Here is a 21,834-nt window from a genome sequence, read left to right as displayed (position 1 = left end):
AAGGACAGGGGCAGGTAGAGGACACGTGATTTCAGTGGGCTTGGTCCTGGGCCATGCCAACTAACGGTTGTGTCTGACGTACCCACCGACCGTTGGCTGTAGGTGTCAGAGGTGACCTGGGAAGAGGAAGACGACCGAGCCAACCAATCGATGACGGCAGGGTTGTCGGTGGAGACACGACCGCTGGATGACACCGGGAGCACTGGCCTCTGGCTGCGAATAGTGCTGCCTCGACCCCTTCCTCTGCTGCCACGTCTGCTCGCTCCTAAAACATTGCCTCCTCTGCCACTCCTCTGCATGTTGTCTGACATACTCTTTAATTAAACGATTATGTGTCCCTGAGTAACAATTCTGTGTCCCTGAGTAACAGTTCTGTGGCCTTCAGTAACAATTCTGTGTCTGTGCGAGTAACAATTCTGTGTCTGTGCGAGTAACAATTCTGTGGCCCTAAGTAAAGTTTCTGTGGCCCTAAGTAACAATTCTCTGGCACTCAGTAACAATTCTGTCTGTCCGAGTAACAATTCTCTGGCACTCAGTAACAATTCTGTCTGTCCCTGAGTAAAAATTCTGTGGCCCTAAGTAAAGTTTCTGGGGCCCTGAGTAACAATTATCTGGCACTCAGTAACAATTCTGTCTGTCCCTGAGTAACAATTCTCTGGCACTCAGTAACAATTCTGTCTGTCCCTGAGTAAAAATTCTGTGGCCCTAAGTAAAGTTTCTGTGGCCTTGAGTAACAATTCTCTGGCACTCCGTAACAATTCTGTCTGTCCCTGAGTAACAATTCTCTGGCACTCAGTAACAATTCTGTCTGTCCCTGAGTAAAAATTCTGTGGCCCTAAGTAAAGTTTCTGTGGCCCTGAGTAACAATTCTCTGGCACTCCGTAACAATTCTGTCTGTCCCTGAGTAACAATTCTCTGGCACTCAGTAACAATTCTGTCTGTCCCTGAGTAAAAATTCTGTGGCCCTAATTAAAGTTTCTGTGGCCCTAAGTAACAATTCTCTGGCACTCAGTAACAATTCTGTCTGTCCCTGAGTAACAATTCTCTGGCACTCCGTAACAATTCTGTCTGTCCCTGAGTAACAATTCTCTGGCACTCAGTAACAATTCTGTCTGTCCCTGAGTAAAAATTCTGTGGCCCTAAGTAAAGTTTCTGTGGCCCTGAGTAACAATTCTCTGGCACTCCGTAACAATTCTGTCTGTCCCTGAGTATGAATTCTGTGGCCCTAACTAGCGTTTCTTTGTCCCTAAGTAACAGTTCTGTGGCCCTGAGTAACAATTCTGTGTCTGTGCGAGTAACAATTCTGTGGCCCTAAGTAACAGTTCTGTGGCCCTCAGTAACAGTTCTGTGTCTGTGCGAGTAACAATTCTGTGTCTGTGCGAGTAACAATTCTGTGGCCCTAAGTAAAGTTTCTGTGGCCCTCAGTAACAGTTCTGTGTCTGTGCGAGTAACAATTCTGTGTCTGTGCGAGTAACAATTCTGTGGCCCTAAGTAAAGTTTCTGTGGCCCTAAGTAACAATTCTCTGGCACTCAGTAACAATTCTGTCTGTCCGAGTAACAATTCTCTGGCACTCAGTAACAATTCTGTCTGTCCCTGAGTAAAAATTCTGTGGCCCTAAGTAAAGTTTCTGGGGCCCTGAGTAACAATTATCTGGCACTCAGTAACAATTCTGTCTGTCCCTGAGTAACAATTCTCTGGCACTCAGTAACAATTCTGTCTGTCCCTGAGTAAAAATTCTGTGGCCCTAAGTAAAGTTTCTGTGGCCTTGAGTAACAATTCTCTGGCACTCCGTAACAATTCTGTCTGTCCCTGAGTAACAATTCTCTGGCACTCAGTAACAATTCTGTCTGTCCCTGAGTAAAAATTCTGTGGCCCTAAGTAAAGTTTCTGTGGCCCTGAGTAACAATTCTCTGGCACTCCGTAACAATTCTGTCTGTCCCTGAGTAACAATTCTCTGGCACTCAGTAACAATTCTGTCTGTCCCTGAGTAAAAATTCTGTGGCCCTAATTAAAGTTTCTGTGGCCCTAAGTAACAATTCTCTGGCACTCAGTAACAATTCTGTCTGTCCCTGAGTAACAATTCTCTGGCACTCCGTAACAATTCTGTCTGTCCCTGAGTAACAATTCTCTGGCACTCAGTAACAATTCTGTCTGTCCCTGAGTAAAAATTCTGTGGCCCTAAGTAAAGTTTCTGTGGCCCTGAGTAACAATTCTCTGGCACTCCGTAACAATTCTGTCTGTCCCTGAGTATGAATTCTGTGGCCCTAACTAGCGTTTCTTTGTCCCTAAGTAACAGTTCTGTGGCCCTGAGTAACAATTCTGTGTCTGTGCGAGTAACAATTCTGTGGCCCTAAGTAACAGTTCTGTGGCCCTCAGTAACAGTTCTGTGTCTGTGCGTGTAACAATTCTGTGTCTGTGCGAGTAACAATTCTGTGGCCCTAAGTAAAGTTTATGTGGCCCTCAGTAACAGTTCTGTGTCTGTGCGAGTAACAATTCTGTGTCTGTGCGAGTAACAATTCTGTGGCCCTAAGTAAAGTTTCTGTGGCCCTAAGTAACAATTCTCTGGCACTCAGTAACAATTCTGTCTGTCCCTGAGTAACAATTCTCTGGCACTCAGTAACAATTCTGTCTGTCCCTGAGTAAAAATTCTGTGGCCCTAAGTAAAGTTTCTGTGGCCCTGAGTAACAATTCTCTGGCACTCCGTAACAATTCTGTCTGTCCCTGAGTAACAATTCTCTGGCACTCAGTAACAATTCTGTCTGTCCCTGAGTAAAAATTCTGTGGCCCTAAGTAAAGTTTCTGTGGCCCAGAGTAACAATTCTCTGGCACTCCGTAACAATTCTGTCTGTCCCTGAGTATGAATTCTGTGGCCCTAACTAGCGTTTCTTTGTCCCTAAGTAACAGTTCTGTGGCCCTGAGTAACAATTCTGTGTCTGTGCGAGTAACAATTCTGTGGCCCTAAGTAACAGTTCTGTGGCCCTCAGTAACAGTTCTGTGTCTGTGCGAGTAACAATTCTGTGTCTGTGCGAGTAACAATTCTGTGGCCCTAAGTAACAGTTCTGTGGCCTTCAGTAACAATTCTGTGTCTGTGCGAGTAACAATTCTGTGTCTGTGCGAGTAACAATTCTGTGGCCCTAAGTAAAGTTTCTGTGGCCCTAAGTAACAATTCTCTGGCACTCAGTAACAATTCTGTCTGTCCCTGAGTAAAAATTCTGTGGCCCTAAGTAAAGTTTCTGGGGCCCTGAGTAACAATTCTCTGGCACTCAGTAACAATTCTGTCTGTCCCTGAGTAACAATTCTCTGGCACTCAGTAACAATTCTGTCTGTCCCTGAGTAAAAATTCTGTGGCCCTAAGTAAAGTTTCTGTGGCCCTAAGTAACAATTCTCTGGCACTCAGTAACAATTCTGTCTGTCCCTGAGTAACAATTCTCTGGCACGCAGTAACAATTCTGTCTGTCCCTGAGTAAAAATTCTGTGGCCCTAAGTAAAGTTTCTGGGGCCCTGAGTAACAATTCTCTGGCACTCAGTAACAATTCTGTCTGTCCCTGAGTATGAATTCTGTGGCCCTAACTAGCGTTTCTTTGTCCCTAAGTAACAGTTCTGTGGCCCTGAGTAACAATTCTGTGTCTGTGCGAGTAACAATTCTGTGGCCCTAAGTAACAGTTCTGTGGCCCTCAGTAACAGTTCTGTGTCTGTGCGTGTAACAATTCTGTGTCTGTGCGAGTAACAATTCTGTAGCCCTAAGTAAAGTTTATGTGGCCCTCAGTAACAGTTCTGTGTCTGTGCGAGTAACAATTCTGTGTCTGTGCGAGTAACAATTCTGTGGCCCTAAGTAAAGTTTCTGTGGCCCTAAGTAACAATTCTCTGGCACTCAGTAACAATTCTGTCTGTCCCTGAGTAACAATTCTCTGGCACTCAGTAACAATTCTGTCTGTCCCTGAGTAAAAATTCTGTGGCCCTAAGTAAAGTTTCTGTGGCCCTGAGTAACAATTCTCTGGCACTCCGTAACAATTCTGTCTGTCCCTGAGTAACAATTCTCTGGCACTCAGTAACAATTCTGTCTGTCCCTGAGTAAAAATTCTGTGGCCCTAAGTAAAGTTTCTGTGGCCCAGAGTAACAATTCTCTGGCACTCCGTAACAATTCTGTCTGTCCCTGAGTATGAATTCTGTGGCCCTAACTAGCGTTTCTTTGTCCCTAAGTAACAGTTCTGTGGCCCTGAGTAACAATTCTGTGTCTGTGCAAGTAACAATTCTGTGGCCCTAAGTAACAGTTCTGTGGCCCTCAGTAACAGTTCTGTGTCTGTGCGAGTAACAATTCTGTGTCTGTGCGAGTAACAATTCTGTGGCCCTAAGTAACAGTTCTGTGGCCTTCAGTAACAATTCTGTGTCTGTGCGAGTAACAATTCTGTGTCTGTGCGAGTAACAATTCTGTGGCCCTAAGTAAAGTTTCTGTGGCCCTAAGTAACAATTCTCTGGCACTCAGTAACAATTCTGTCTGTCCCTGAGTAAAAATTCTGTGGCCCTAAGTAAAGTTTCTGGGGCCCTGAGTAACAATTCTCTGGCACTCAGTAACAATTCTGTCTGTCCCTGAGTAACAATTCTCTGGCACTCAGTAACAATTCTGTCTGTCCCTGAGTAAAAATTCTGTGGCCCTAAGTAAAGTTTCTGTGGCCCTAAGTAACAATTCTCTGGCACTCAGTAACAATTCTGTCTGTCCCTGAGTAACAATTCTCTGGCACTCAGTAACAATTCTGTCTGTCCCTGAGTAAAAATTCTGTGGCCCTAAGTAAAGTTTCTGGGGCCCTGAGTAACAATTCTCTGGCACTCAGTAACAATTCTGTCTGTCCCTGAGTAACAATTCTCTGGCACTCAGTAACAATTCTGTCTGTCCCTGAGTAACAATTCTGTGGCCCTAAGTAAAGTTTCTGTGGCCCTAAGTAACAATTCTCTGGCACTCAGTAACAATTCTGTCTGTCCCTGAGTAACAATTCTCTGGCACTCAGTAACAATTCTGTCTGTCCCTGAGTAAAAATTCTGTGGCCCTAATTAAAGTTTCTGTGGCCCTAAGTAACAATTCTCTGGCACTCAGTAACAATTCTGTCTGTCCCTGAGTAACAATTCTCTGGCACTCAGTAACAATTCTGTCTGTCCCTGAGTAAAAATTCTGTGGCCCTAATAACGTTTCTGTGGCCCTAAGTAACAATTCTCTGGCACTGAGTAACAATTCTGTCTGTCCCTGATTATGAATTCTGTGGCCCTAACTAGCGTTTCTTTGTCCCTAAATAACGATTCTGTGGCCCTCATTAACAAGTCTGTGTCCCTGAGTAATGGTTCTCTGTCCCTAAGTAACTTTTCTCTGTCCCCAATTATCGTTTCTGTGGCCCTAACTCTGTCCCTGTCCCTAGTACAGAGCGGTCTGCCTCTGTTCAATAACTGCAGGCAAATGAAGAATTCCAAAATGGCCGCTATTTATAGCTCGACCATTACACAGTGCTGGCTGGCTGGCTGCTGATTGGCTGATGCGATCACATGTAGTTGAGGAATGCATTATGGGTCAGCGCGCCTTGTCTGCGCACCTTCCCAGACATCCCCGCTCCGTCGCCGCACATGTCAGCCGCCATTTTCTGAAAAATTTCGATTCGCGCGTCCGAATTAGGCTATTTTTCGGATTCGGCACGAATCGAAATTTTTCCGATATTCGACTCGAATTCCACTTCGGATACTTCGATTCGCTCATCTCTAAATGTCACCATAGTGACACTGTACTACTTGTGTGGGATAATGAAGATTTTGTTTCTGTTTTTACACTGATTGCTTTTACACCCATAAAGGCTGTAAAAGCAACCATTTCTCCTTCTCTCTGGCTGCATTCCTGCAGCCATTGGGAAATACTGTGCGAGCTGTGATTGGTCACAGCTTGTCACATGGTACAAGGCTGCTGTGAATAGCCTTGTACCATGTGACCTCTGTGATCATTCACAGATTTCACAAGTAGTAAGCAATGATGTCAGGAAGTTTACTACTGTTCGTGTGATCCCTGATTGGCCAATCCGTGATCACATGAATCGGGACCTCATACAGAGGTCCTGTACAGCGATCTGTGTTCTGCTGTGCCGGAGGACACAGCGGGACTGATCACAGTGCTGCGTGCTCCCAGGGAGCGCACACAGGCAATGGATGTGGGGGGACATTTAGAAACGTCTGTTTATCGACATGGGCCAGAAGGGAAGAGGTTAAAAAACATTAAATTCAGTATAAATGAGGATAATACACTGTATTAGAGTGCACTCTAAGGGATTGGCTGGGTACAGTGTCTTTTAAGAGGTACCTGTTAAACAAAGCAAAGCGTCATGGCCTCAAGGCAACAACTGTTAGGGGGATTCCTAATCCCAGCTCTTTAGCCAGCTAAGCATTAGGGTCTGGTAACTGTTGATGTGCAGATAGGCAGACATTAAGGCCTTCAGGCCTTAGCAAAATAGAGTTGCTGGTAGGTGGTTCATAATAGCTCAGTCTTTAGCTGTGGTAATGAGTAGCGGCTACAAGACTGAACCCTGCAAAACAGCAGCAGTAATCCGATCAGGTGTTAGCTCACTCTGGGTTGCATGTGATGACTCTGGTAGATAGCAGAACCGGTCCTTACCCTGACAGCAGCCTCACCCCTCCACACTTGAGTCACTGTCTATATTTTCTGGTAGTCCATCACACGGCAGTGGGCTTTCACTGGCACAGTTTCTATTTCCCTCAGATGGCATCCTCTAGCATGGTCCTCTCACACACTATCTGTGTAGCACTAAACTGAGAAGAAAACCAAACCTTTCCCCCAAAAATGCCTTTTAGATTGTTCTTGGGTCTGCAGCAATTCCAAACCTTCCAGCCAAAGACCAGTGAACCTTCTGCCACAGTGCACAATGTTATCCTTCTCACATCTTTGTCATTGTTTTTCCCATCATCTCCCCCACTCTCTCTCTCTCCATATTTTCAATAGGGTGGTATAGTATTCAATTTGTTATTTCAAGGAGGAGAGAGGGGAATGAGTGACTTAAGGTAGGCCAGCAAAATAACTATAGCTTGGAGCTATTTATTGCACTTTAGTCAAAATAGAGAGTTTTGAATTTCTGCAAGGGGAGAAGCAAAGCCAGAGCAAAGTCCAGTTGTACATTTCTGCTTATAACTGACCCTTTAGAATGGTGAAAGGTTTTCAAACTAGTTTGCAGATCTGGAGCTAAAATGAGAAACAAAATTAATAATGATTGGGCTTGTTACAAAATGTTCCTTCAAGATGTATATTTTTGATTTAGACGAATGAAGCCAACAGATTCCATGGCTGTTTTATAGCCAAATTTATTGGTATCTTTATTAGCGTGTAAAGCTAAATAAGGGGGCAGTGTTGTGGAAGGCGACACATGACAAGATGTTTAGAGATGTGTAAAAGCCTCATGATTTCTCAATCTGAAAAAGTTACTGTAATATAAAAATATTCACATATATTCCAGATGCTTGAACACACAATTAACGTTTTTTACCCATTTACTTAAGGGGAAAAGGACTGTCTGGCAACAGGTTAGGCAGAGACGCTTCAGCACATTGGAAAGTATTTTTACAACTATTTTCTGACAATTTCAAGCACTCATTATTTTTTTAACACCTGTGCAAGAGATTTAATATGGTAAGTAGCCACTTTTGTTTTAAAAAATTATAAACAATCTAAAGCCATCCATAGATTGAGAAATTTTCTTGTCTACAACCAGGAAAGAAAATCACTCAATTCCCTCATCAAAACAGTCAGTGTTGATGGGGGAATCCCTCCTGCTGAGTCACAGTGATTACTACTAGTGGCTATAGTAACTGCTTGCAATAATTTCATGTTAAATCCTAAAGACTGGTTGTACTCAAGTTGATTAATCAATCAGTAGCTGAAATAATGCAAAACCTCCTGCACTTAAGTGTGGTAGACCAGGATCAGTTCACATATGTCTCCTTGTAGAACCACAACCAGGGAAGTACCAGGCTTTGCTGCCCTCTAACGACTGGGGAAGTCCAATAATAACAGCAAAAGACCAAACAAAAGAAGGTGTAGCCTAGTGTGTTATCCCTGGGGTTTTTTATTTCTGTAAAAAAGTGAAAACATACTCACAAACAATGATGGTGTACAGCATATCAAGCCACCATCTCGCGGCACAGTGGATAGTAGGACTTTGCACATTGTTCCATCCTTGTCTGATATAGGATTCTAACTGGGTCTACTGTGTCATATTTTTTATTTCAAGACGTACCAAATATTTTCAATTGGTGAAAGATCTGGACTGTAGGCAGGTCAGTTAAGCACCCAAACTCTTCTACTATGAAGCCATGCTGTTGTCAGTGATGCAGTATGTGGTTTAGCATTGTCCTGTAAAAATATACAAGGCCTTCCCTGAAAAATACGTCATCTGGATGGGAGCATATGCTGCTCCAAAACCTGGATATATATTTCAACATTGATGGTGCTTTTCCAGATGTGCAAGCTTCCTACTCCATACATGCTAATGTACCCCCACACCATCAGAGATGCAAGCTTTTGAACTGAGTGCTGATAACAAGCCAGAAGGTCTCTCGCCTCTTTAGTCCAGAGGATACAGCACTCAGGGTTGCCAAAAAAATAAAAAATTTTGATTTGTCAAACCACAAAACAGTTTTCTACTTTGCAACAGAGCATTTTAAATGGAATATTTATAGTAAACGCAATATTTATAAGTAACCACAAACCAAAATAACACAGATTTATAAAAAAAATGTATAAAATCTAGAAATCAAAAAAGTACAGCACTATAATCATTAGTCATGAATAATAGGCAGTATCATATTAAATAACAACCTGTAGCATAAAAGTGCATAGTTTTGAATATAAAAGTTCCACACCAAACAGTGTGTATAAGGTGCTCTTTGTGATGTTTAATCCTAATTCAACTGTCTGCTAGTAGTTTTCTTCATTGAGGGTCTCTTCCTCCAAAATGCCATAAAGCTCTCCCACGATGAAGGATTAATGTATGCCAGAGGAGATAATATCTTACAGTGTAGTGTTTATTATAAATTTAAAATTGCCAGAAATAAAAGCAATAATTTCACTCATATATTCAGGTGCCCAATATCTCGGCGCCGATACATTCAGCTTGTGACCTCACTGTCACTCCACTCTCTAGAGCTGGCGTGAGTTCAAATCCCTGGAACCGAAAATGATGTCAGTACATAAAACCAGAAGTAGCGGTATATTATGTACTTTAGATGATGATATATTTAAAGTCTTTACAATTTTACATTGAGAAACATTATTTTAAAATTGTTCATCAATTTTTAGACACAGCTTTTCACAGATTGGTGAATCTCTGCCCATCTTTACTTCTGAGAGACTCTGGGGTTGAATTACTAAAGGCAAACAGTTGCTCCAGAGCTTACCAAATGAGGTGAAGCTTCACTTTGCAAAGAATATACCCAATCACAGGCAAGCAAAATAAAAAAACAGCATTTTGTTTGCACATGATTGGATGATGCAGAGCAGAGCTCATTTACTAATCTATGGAGCCACTGTAGTTTAAAAGAGCACAGTCTATTTGCCTTTTGTAAATCAATTTCTCTGACTCTCGAAGGCAGACATAGATGCAACCCATGGTTGCAGGAAAGAATATTGCTTGATTCCCCCATCAACACAGTCCCTCCCATAAAGTCCAATAAAGCTATTGTGTTCTCCTGGGGATGGGGGGGGGGGTGCAGGGAGCCATCCATCCGGGAGAACACAGTGTAACGATCCCGGCATCAGACCCCAGCCCTTCTCACCAATCTCGTGACCAAAGGACTTTATTTCTATTGGTTGAATTAAATGGACTTATGTCTTTTTTCAACTTGCCTAACTGTATAACTATGTTGTAAAGTCCCTGTCCTATAAGTAACAGTTGTACCTTAATTTATATGTAGTCACAGGTGTCAGTGACATGAGAAGTGGCTCACTTGGTAATGTATCTTGCAGAAGTTTTTGATTTGGTTGCAGAATTTGCCATGTCTAAAAAAATAACCATTTGCCTTCCCAACATTCATGATCGTGAAACCCTAGATTCATAAGAGTGGCTGTAAAACACAATAGCTGGCAGTTACTGCTTTTTAAACTAAGCAAATGAATTCACACTAGCTAGTTATGTAAGACTATACAATGATATAGAGTTGCTGTCATTTTTACTGTTTTTTAATGGTTATAAACTGGGCTTTATATTATTTTTTCTTAACTTGTATAAGCTTATATTTTAAAAATAAACATGTAATATGTGGCTTTTTCATGACACTGTATTTTCAGAGTGTTCTAGGTTTTATAATATGACAACCCAATCCCTGCTGTTCACCTTCTGGCACTAGGATCAATTCAATAACATGCATGGGATATTTAATCTACTTTCTATATTCCTATGTCTGTTGATTCATTGAGGAAATGAGGCTGTAACAGTGGTCACGTGATCAAGATCTCCCATTCGTATACAATGAGCGCAGTGAGCACTTTATCAGCCTAGAATGGCGGTTCTCCATGAACACATGTGCAGAGGCTATATATGGATATGACTGTCGGGAACATGGTAAAACATATGAGCCCACCTGCTAAATAAATTATGTAGGCAACACTAAAGGGCTTATTTACATCTGTACTGTATATTAAAAAAAGTTGCATTATCTTAAATGAGAAGTGCAGCTCAAGCTCTTTTGTCTGTACTTCTCCTGTGAATCACAAGAGTACAGTTTATTCTGCACTCCAGGCTGTGACCCATTTTCAGCTGACAGCGGGCTGAAGTCACTGAGCCACTGAGAGCCGTGAGCCAGCCGCTCCCTCCACGGCCCAGCGCTCCAGTGAGCGCAGGGGGGGGGGGGCAAAGCAGACAGATTCTCTGATCAGAGGGGCTGTGAGAACTCAGCTCAGAGCCGGAACAATGCTGCATCCACCTAAGTAAGTATAATTGGGGAGGGGGAAGCCCATACTTCTCTTTTAAGACAGCCCATTTACTTGAATGGGCTTTCCAATGCACAAAATAAGGTGCACGCATAATTTTTAGCAACACAGTGCACCACAACATGTAACGCAGAAACATTCAGAAGGTGCATCATGGTGCATCTTCATAACAATGAAGTTATTATGAAGCATTTTAGAGGAGGGGTGCTAGCATTAGGATGGGGATAAGAAAGAGGGACAACAAACGGGGAAGCCACGAAGAGGGTCCATTGGTCAAAAATGTTCACTAGGGCCCATAATTCTGTATCTAAGCCATTGTTTGTGGCTAACTCCTTCAATACAATATGCTGACTGACAGCACAGCATTGATAGGTAGACAGCCTGCATCAGCACCTATGTTGCTGAAGTAGTTCACAGTACTTTGCCAATGGACATCCACTGTTCTCATGCTGCATTTCCCCAATGGTGTAAGCCAACAACCCACCAAAAATATAACATTCTGCAGCCTGCATGACCTCTTGTGCACCCATAATGCATTTATAGCTGGCATTTACAGTACATTAACTGAACTGCACTTGGGCTTCTTCTGTCATTTTGCATACTTTGTTCAATCACAGCTCAGCTGTTTAGCTTTTGGATGGCTTGCTGTCTGTGCTTTCACAAATGGAGCCAATCACAGCACCCTGTACCATGTGACCAGCTCCAGCCAATCACATATCACTGTTATTTTGAACTGTCATGAACTTAAAGTGTAAAACAAAATCACAAAAATAAAAAATAAAATAAAAAAATACTGTAGTGAGAATTTAAAAACAAAAATTTTAAGAATTTTTTTTTTTTTTTTGCTTAAACACTTGCCGGCCGCCTGCCCACATTGTGCAGGAGAAAAGTAGCTTCGGGCAAAGTGACCATATGTCGCTTTCTATTTTGGGGTGTAAACACATCTTCTCCAACCTCCCCCCGTCGGTCCAGGGAGAGAAGAGAGAACACTGCACTGTGAGTAAAAGCACTACATTTTACATGCTCACATTAGATTATCACATTTAACCCTTTGATTGTCCCTATTAACCCTTTGATCACCCTTTTATCCTGCCAGTGCTATTAGCACAGTGACAGTATATAGAATTTTTCACTGATCACTGAATCACTGCTACTAGCGATATCAGATAATGCTAGTGTCTGTAAGTTCCCTCCCAGCCAGGGTCAGCTAGCGCTAGATTGCCCACACACTATCACACTCACGTTATAGGTCGCTGATCACCGCCATTACTAGTATAGTGTTTGTACAAATCAATATACTGATCATGAACAGAACAATACTAGTGCCTCCTTAGCATGTCTTGGCAAAGACATTTACTAAAGACAAGAGTCTAACAAGTAGACTCGAAAGCGAATTTACTAACTAGGCACAATACAGGAATCAGTCTAAGAAAGCAGAAGCACATCTAACAAAATGAAAAATCACTGCAGAAACATGTTCACATTGAAATTTGCTTTTCCAAATATCTGGACTTCACTTTAAACAATATATTACATTTCAAAAATGTTTTTCAATGGGTAAAAATTAGTTTTTTAAGGGAATTCATGACAGTCAAGAACTAGACATTTTACCAATGTCCATGCAGGGATAGAAATGAGCATGTGCAGGACACAATTTAGCCATCTACCGTGGTGCTTTCTTTTTAGACGCTCTTTAATAGTAAATCTCTGTGTGGAGTCCTCTGCAAGACGGCAATCGTGACCGTCTCCTGTGTTTAAGGGCTCGTTCACACTAGGCTGTTTTGCCAACGCTTGCCAAACGCCTCTCTGCCGCCTGCACACAAGGCTAGTGTGAACGTAGCCTAACAAACAGCACTATTTGTAGCTTGACATGTATTATAATTTGATTTCCTTAGTTCTATTGATTCTATTTTTGTTTTTTATTCTGTATAATTATTTCTGCAATGGTTTTACATATTTTGAAGATCTAGATAATATATATTTTGACAGCTGAATCTAAAAATAAAGGTTGGCAAGTAAAAAAAAAACAAAAAACATGAATCTCTTTCTGAGATGAGAAAGAAGGACATTTTTAGTACAACATCAGTAGGCAAAACATACACCCCCATTTTTGTTGGCAAAGAAGAAGTAATATCCAAAAAGTGTAGTAAAGAAAAACCTTTTGCTAAATAGTACTTTTTTATAGAGGTTATGTCTAGGAATGAGCTTGAGTTTTTTCCAAACCCATGTTCGGTGAATCCAGAAGCAAGCTGTTAGGCTACGTTCACACTAGCTTTGTCAGCAGGCGTCAGACAGGCGTTTGGAAAGCTTTTTTAATACTTGTAATGTACAGCGCTGAGCGAACTATTGGCGCTTTATAAATACTGTATAATAATAATGCTTCTCAAATGCCTATGAAAATTCTGCACATGGCATCACACAGTGTTGTTCACACTGAAGCGTTAGCCAAAACTGGTACCTCATGTCCAGTCAGGAGGAGTTGAAGCCTCCCATTCAAGTCCATGGTGCTGCTCCTCAAACACCTGGCAGGTGTTTGCGGGGCAGTTGCGATGCAGTTGTGAGGCGGTTGCGGAGTGTTAATACCATTTAACTTCATTATAGGCTTTGTGGTGCTGTTTTAATGCTTGGCAAACGCCTATCAAATGCCTCAAAACTGCGCATAGTGCATTTGAGAAGCGTTAAAACCGCTTTCCAAACGCCTGTCAAATGCTATAGGAGTGTTTGGCAAGAGTTAGAAATAAAGTTAAGTATGAATGAGCCCTTAGTGCCAGCCCAGTCATCTGCAGGTGGGGAATTCCCATGTATAAAAAGGAGTAGTGTTAGTCATGACCAGGGGCGGACTGGCCATTTGGAAACTCGGGCACTGCCAACCTGAATCATGAACATGTATGTGATTTCTGCATGCCTGCTTCTCTTGTCCTTCAAATACATGAACAATAGTCATGTACAGCAGCTTATAGTGACAAAAAAATGTTTGTTTAGTCCTGTCTGCCCATTGTATCTTTATTAGAATACCTCTTAATCCTTGGGTTTATCCAGCAATATTCACATTTTAAAACACTGCAATTATTTCTTCTGTGCTTGTTCCTTGCGATGTCCTCTTCAGCCTTATGTGAAAATCATGCCAAGTTTTGTCACAGCAGATGGCACGAAAATAGGTGCTTGAAAAATAAAGATCCAAAAGTTTGCGGTTTGAGAAACATTCTCGCAACCACACCTCCGAGCTGTATAAACCACTTCAGCTGACACGGAACACTGCACAGCAGTAAGGCTACATCCTAGGGATAAGTACATTCGTATTGCTGGGAGGAGCAGTCCATTCCTCTTTCTTCATGCTGTACTTATATAAACACATAGTTTTAGAGAGAATAACATTAGAGCAAGATGCCAGTTTACTACAAGAAAAAAAATGTATGTTTTATTCTCCATGAAAAAACAATATTCATGTGGTCCCTGATCACCCTAAAACTTTTAAGTAAACCCTAAAATTTCAAATAATCATCAAGGCAAATGTACACTTTACTAAATCACAGAATTATTAAATAGATTTACCATGTTATAAGGCCCTATATATATGAAAATGTACATTTTCATTTTAGATAGCCTATATATGACTAGATTTGTTTTCCTTCCACCACGGGTGGAAGGAAAGAAAATTGCTCAGTTGCCCCATCAACACAGTCCCTCCCACAAGGCTATTGTCTTATGCATGGGGGTGCAGAAAGCCTTCCCAGCCAGTAGAACACAATGATTACTGCTAGTGGCTATATCTGTGGGATTGACTTGATGGATTGATTTGGGTATTATCAGCCTGCCCATACATGGATCGATTCTCCGTTGAAACTGCCAAATGTCAACCCAGGTATGGCTGGCCTAAAGCGGAGTTCCAGACAGTTTTGTGTTGATTAAAAGTCAGCACCCACAAAAACTGTAGCTGCTGACTTTTAATAAACACACACTCACCTGTCCTAGGGTCCAGCGATGTGCTCACCTGCACCATCCCTTCTCTACCTGTCAGGGCTCCAGGTATGACCAGAGGTGTGTGGACTGACACAGGGAAACGCAGGCTTCAGATATGGTATAAACAATATAATTTATTAAAGACTAACAAAACAAAACGCAGTGCAAAACTAAACATAAACACAGTGCAAACAAACCAAACCAAACCACCCACCGATAACAATACATACAATACAAAGAGTAGTCAGGCAGGCCGGGTCAGTAGCAAATGGGCAAACGGAGTACCAGGAACAGGCAGGAGAGTGGTCGGGGTCACAAGCTGGGTTCAGTAACTCACAGGCAGCGCGGTACAGAGGGTCAGGCAGAGAATGGTCAGGGTCACAAGCCAGGGATCAAGCAGGAGAAGTCAGCAGAGGTCAGGATCAGGCAGGGTCGGCAACAAGTCAGACAGGAACAGGAATACAGGATACAAGGTACAGGGGCCCATGGAAAAACACACACCAAGGCCCTGACTGTGAGTCTGGCCATTCCTTAAATACAACCCCTGCAATCAGCTTCAGGTGTTTGGCTGATTGCAGGGGTGAGTCTCTGATTGCTGAGAGCACCCGCTGGCCAGCCCTGGTACTGCAGCCCACAAGGCAGGTGAGTCCCACCATTATTGGCAAGTCCATTCCTGACACTACCTCTTCTCTCCCAGGTGCCAGCATCACAACTGTGGGCACCAGGCTGTGACAGCTTATGGTTTCACAGCCGGGTACTCGCTGCGCATTTGCGAGTCGCGCTGCACACTATTTTTAGTCCGGCAGTCTTCTGGGACCTGTGAAGGTTCCTGGGAGACTGAGGCAGGAAGGAGGGGGCTGAACATCCGGCTCAGCTCGCCTTGGCAAACTGAGCTGGAAGTGGGAGTGGGTATCTGCTCCCCCCTCCCCTCCAAAAGGTGCCAAATATGGCAGTGGTGTGGGGAGGAGGTAAATAAGCGGAGCTTCCACTTTTGAGTGGAACTCCGCTTTGAGTTCAGTGGGTAAAATCAATGAGATTGCAAGCTGAACTTAGCAAATTGATGTGTGATCAGTGGCAGATTTTCGTATGTAATCTTTGTGGAATTAGAGCTAGATTTAGTCCTCATGCACACTGGATATGCAAATGCAAAAAACCACGGCTAAACGCTAATGCAAAAATGCTAAAAACTGGTGAAAAACTTGCGTTTTTAATGTGACTTTACACAGCTAACACTACCAACGTTTTTAAAATGCCCAGTGTGTATGAAGCCTTAAGGTTGCATCAGGCTGTACAATTTGTATATGAGGGTTGCATGTTTGAAAATCAAAGCAAAGCCAAAAATGTTACCTAAAACATTAAACTCAGATTGTTGAGTGCAATTTATTTAGATTTTATTCTACAGAATGCATTACTTTTATTAGAATTGTATTGTTATTACATATCTAGGTCTACTCTTTTATTGCTCCTTTACCCTAGCATGTTCTTCTGCATCCATCAGCTATTTAATATATATAAATGCATGAGCCCCCTCCCCCTTGGGGCCTTTGTGTACTGCATGCACTGCACACAAGTCATAAAAACACACATGGAAGATTTTTTGGACTGAAGACACAGATCTATGTAAAACATTTAGGGATCATTCACACTCATCTCATTGTGGTAACGTTCATTTTACCACACATCACATGGCCTTACAATTTTGTAACTCCCAACAGACCTAGACAGTGAAGCATATTGTACTTATGTACATTGTTTTTTGTGCAAATTTCTTTCTTTAGATGTGTTTTATGTGTGTCTTTATAACTGGAGTGAAAAGATCCTGGTATTTCAACAAATGATGCAAGCAAATCTTTTGCAGAAACATCCACACAAAAACCACAACCCCTTTATTGGGGTACAGTCATTATGGTAATTACACAGTATGGCTTTTGTCATGATGTTATTTAAAGTCCAACTCCAGCTAAAACTTCTTTTATTTGTGCATATACTTTATATTATATATAGTATGTAGCCCCTCCTCCTCATTGGCTTCCAGATCCAACTCCTCAGAAGCAGCAGTCTCCCCCTCAAAGCTCCCCAGAGCACATGCAATGTCCCAGGCTAAGCTCTGCCATGCTGTGTTTCAGCTTGTGAGAGAACAGCGCTAACCTGCTAGCTGCCCTTTGCCTGATAAAAATCACACGTGTACCTTGCCTGGCATATGTCCTCATCCTGGTGGTGCAGCAGTTTATCATAAAGTACTCTGACTTCTAGGAAGTTCTTTGTTAGGCCAGAAGGGGTTGTGGCAGTCATATCCTAATGATACTGCTAAACCAATGGCCATTACTCCATACTCATACTCCTAGACCTTTCCTCTTCCTTTGACACAGTCAACCACCCTCAGTAAATACCACTCCATTGGCCTCTGTGACTCTGCTCTCTCCTGGTTCTTCTCTTTCCTTTCTCAGTGCACTTTCAGCATTACATACAACAACAACTCCTCCGCTCTTTCCCTTTCCGTTGGGGTACCCTGAGGCTCGCTGGTGCCAAGCAGGTCTCCTGCAGACCTGTCAGAATATCTCCTTGTTCATACAGGATGTACGAGCAAGCAGATATACTGACAGGAAGAATATATGAATTACCACGGCACTCCACAGCCCCATAGTAGGTAATTGAGAACTACAAGTCGACAGCCGCTAAGTCTCTTGAAATCTCTCATTCACAGTGGATTGTATGCTTTTTTGCTGCATTTTTTTTGGCTGCGGATTTTTTTATTTGACAGCTAGCAGCGGAGGGGGAGAAGATCCCAAGAAAGCCAAGGAGCCAAAAAAGTGGCACTGTATTTTCTAATGATAGAAGGATCCCCTCTGATGATAAACATGCCTCTGATCCTTGTAACAACACATACAGCCTAAAGGATGTAATTGTTAAATGTTCCCTCATTGCAGAGCCCATTTCCCCATGCACTTTTTTTTTAACAGCTTGCCTATTAGCCTTGAAAATTACCAGAATTTAGAATCAAGCTTCGCCCCTATAGACTTCAATGGATTTTGCTGCTGGGATCAGGTTTTGTAGAAATTAAGCAAGATTCAAATCCCCCGCCTCTCTTCCCAATCTATCCCAGCCACATTTGCTTATCACTCATTTTTACCAATATTTTACATACTACTTTATAACTTTTATGACAATGTGATCTTTTTAAACTAACTCACTTTAATAATATGTTTTGGAATTGTATCTTGCAAACAGACTTTTTGGAGCTGAATCTAGCCAACACATTTCTTAATTTTATGCTTTAATGTTTTTAACATGCTTTATCTTACCTGTCATACATAATAAGTAAATGTCAGGAATAGACTTGCCAATAATGGTGGGACTCACCTGCCTTGTGGGCTGCAGTACCAGGGCTGGCCAGCGGGTGCTCTCAGCAATCAGAGACTCACCCCTGCAGTCAGCCAAACACCTGAAGCTGATTGCAGGGGTTGTATTTAAGGAATGGCCAGACTCACAGTCAGGGCCTTGGTGTGTGTTTTTCCATGGGCCCCTGTATCTTGTATCCTGTGTTCCTGTTTCTGCCTGACTTGTTGCCGACCCTGCCTGATCCTGACCTCTGCTGACTTCTCCTGTTTGATCCCTCGCTTGTGACCCTGACCATTCTCTGCCTGACCCTCTGTACCGCGCTGCCCGTGAGTTACTGAACCCAGCTTGTGACCCCGACCACTCTCCCGCCTGTTCCTGGTACTCCGTTTGACCATTTGCTACTGACCAGGCCTGCCTGACGACTCTTGCATTGTATGTATTGTTATCTGTAGGTGGTTTCGTTTGTTTGCACTGTGTTTATGTTTAGTTTTGCACTGCGTTTTGTATTGTTAGTCTTAATAAATCATATTGTTTATACCATATCTGAAGCCTGCGTTTCCCTGTGTCAGTCCACACACCTCTGGTCATACCCAGAGCCCTGACCGTAAACTATAAAATATTTATTTACAGATGATTTGTGTTGCATATTATATCCAATTGCCTCATGGGGGATCAGGAAGGATTTTTTCCCCCATTGGAGCAAATTTGATCATGCTGTATTGAAGTTTTTTTCTTCTGGATCAATTAGGGGTATAGAATAGTATATGAAGGCTTTCTATTTGTGCATGTGTTTTTTTTTTTTTAATTGGTTGAACTAGATGGACTAGTGTTTTTTTCAACCCAACTATGTAACGTGGTATTCCTATTCTTTTACATACAGTGGTTTGCACTTCCACCTAGCAGTACTAGGGTCGTTGGTTCAAATCCCAAGTGCGGCAGTACCTGCCTGGCGTTTGCATGTTCTCCCTGTTCCTGCGTGGGTTTCCTCCAGGTACTTTGGTTTCCTCCCATACTCCAAAGACATGCTGATAGATTAAGTGGATCCTGTCCAAACTGGCCCTAGTATGTATGAATGTGAGTTAGGTACCTTAGATTCTAAGTTTCTTGAGGACACTGATGTGAAAATACAAATATATATATATATATATATATATATATATATAAGCATAGCGTAAATTGACAGCGCTATATAAGTACCTGTAATAAATAAATAATAAAAATACTGTATGTCAGCCCTGAAGAAAGGAGATTCTGTTTGCCCCCAAAATGCGTAAATCAGACCATACACTGTATGAAATTTGCTTCCCACCCTACATCCTTTGGCGGCAGAAAATTGTGGGCCAAACAGAGGATGCATACAATCAAATGCAGCAGCTGTATGGGTATTTTAACAGACAACGGGGCTGGCAGTAAACATATAGTGGCTGCAGTAGAAGATTTTTCCTATCCACACTGTATAGCATAAAAGGAGGTATCTGTTTGATTTTTTTTTTTAGCCCACTGGCTGAATGAAAAGGTATTTATATGTGTAGCCAGACAGCTTTAGCCATCAAATGATTAAAACAAGACAATTATTTACACTTAACAACCTCATTGGTTCAGCTTTTTTTTTCGCACTCCTTTGCATCTTTATTTTCTTACAGCTGGTCGCCCATCTGGTGATAGCATCTTTTAAATGAAAAATGCTACTGGTTAATTTGCACCTCTAGAGAACTTCAAGAGCTTGGGGGATTCAACTTGACAACAAGAACGTAAAACGAAGAGATCAGTTTTTGAGTGGAATTGGCCTTTGCTAAAACTTGATTCTAATAAAAATGTTCATTACTAATGCAGCAAACCTTTCCTCTAGTCCTCTTCCCTTCACAAGTAAACCTGCAATCACTCTCATAGATGCTTATCGCATATGGACAGCTGGTGCAAAGCCATGTATCAGCTCTTTAACGATCCACTTGGCTCCAAGCTGTAAAACTGAATAGCAATACAGGGATGTGCGGGGGTTGAGGAAGATGTAGGGGTGATTGTTGGAGGAATAAGAGGCAGGTTTCCAAAAAATGATACACAATAGCTGCCACAGGCAGCCAGCTGTCTCTGATTGATTTTCTCTTTCACAAAACCGCCTCATAATGTATGCAAGCCCCTTCAGCCTATTGAAATGCTGCCAGAGTCGAGTCAAAAAGGAAGGGAAGCCCATATGTGGATTTGGCGAAGGGGTTAAAAGAGAGACGAGACAAAGCCCTTTAAAAAGAGCCATGTCATGATTCAGCTTTCAAGACTCAGCTGCTTCCAATGTTTATAAACAATGGCGTAGGCTATCATGTGCGCAAGCTCCTTCTACAATCGCCACAGGTGAAAAGGAAAGAACTTTTTCCAAATATTCATATTTTAAATTTTACAATAAAACTATAAGTATGGCCATGAAAGATGCTGATTTGTTATCAGGTAAACTGCTAAATTAAGTGATTTTTCACATACCCTTTCATTTCCTCCCAACCTTTTGATGAATATGGCAAAAACATACCAGATCACTGGCAGCACTGTTGTCCTTGATTTGAATCCCAGACATTATTTGCATTGAGTTTGCATGTTCTCTTGCGGTACCCCAGTTTCCTACAACATTCAAAACACATGCTTGGTAAAAATTAGCTTGCGTTTGCACTCAAAGAGTGTGCGATCTAAGGTCCTCTATCTCACATGCATATATACACAAATACTGAGGTCGATTTGGAAAGAATCCATCTAAGAGGGATGAGCTTGCCTTTATTTGGACCCAGGTTTAGCTCCAAACTTGCAGGCCAAGCTGTCATTCTTTGTCTGTGGACAGTGCAGCTGATGTTACAAAAGGGTCAGGTTGCTGATATCATCATTGACCAAATATGGCCACATGGTCAATGATGTTGACCTAATATTGCCATATTAGGTCAATGATGCCATGAGCATTCTCATTCCTTTGTAATGCTGGGTGGGAAATCACCAATCCCCAGCTCATTAGATTAAGAATAACAGCTGACTTTCAGGTTCAGACATGAACCTGGGTCCAAACACAGGCCAACTCATCCCTATTAATTGGCTACTTTCCAAACTACCCTAGTACGTGTGTATTCATAGAAAATTGTAAGCTCTTTGAGAGACTGATGTGAATGTACAGTATGTAAAGCGCTTCGTAAATTGTCAGTACTATATAAATACATAAAATAAATAAAATAGACAAAATGCCTTTCCCATATCCTACCATGCTCAGTTTTAACCTTGAATGACCAAGGCTTTTCCAGACAGTATTGTAGGCAATGCACATGTTCATACCCAAGTTTGGTATGAGAAAGGCATTAATGTCATGAGATGAACCTAGTACATGCATGCCGGTCAGAAGATAGGCTGGAAAAAGACTGAGAAGCTCAAGAATTAAATGGCTGCTCTAGCATGGGCTAACCAAAAGGATTTTGGATGCATCTGAGGTCTGAGAGGTAAAGCTGGCCATACACAAGGTGAAGGGACCAGCTGAAATTTGCTTAGTGGGTTGCCCTATTGGCTGCCTCAAACCTAACATCCCTCGAATGAAGCAGCTGGGTGGAAA

This window comes from Staurois parvus, unplaced genomic scaffold, assembly GCF_062004578.1.
Source record: "Staurois parvus isolate SC_StPar_1 unplaced genomic scaffold, SC_StPar_1.0 ptg000108l, whole genome shotgun sequence".
Lineage (NCBI taxonomy): Eukaryota > Metazoa > Chordata > Amphibia > Anura > Ranidae > Staurois > Staurois parvus.
The sequence above is the reverse complement of the archived record's forward strand: the minus strand, read 5'-3'. Positions refer to the sequence as shown.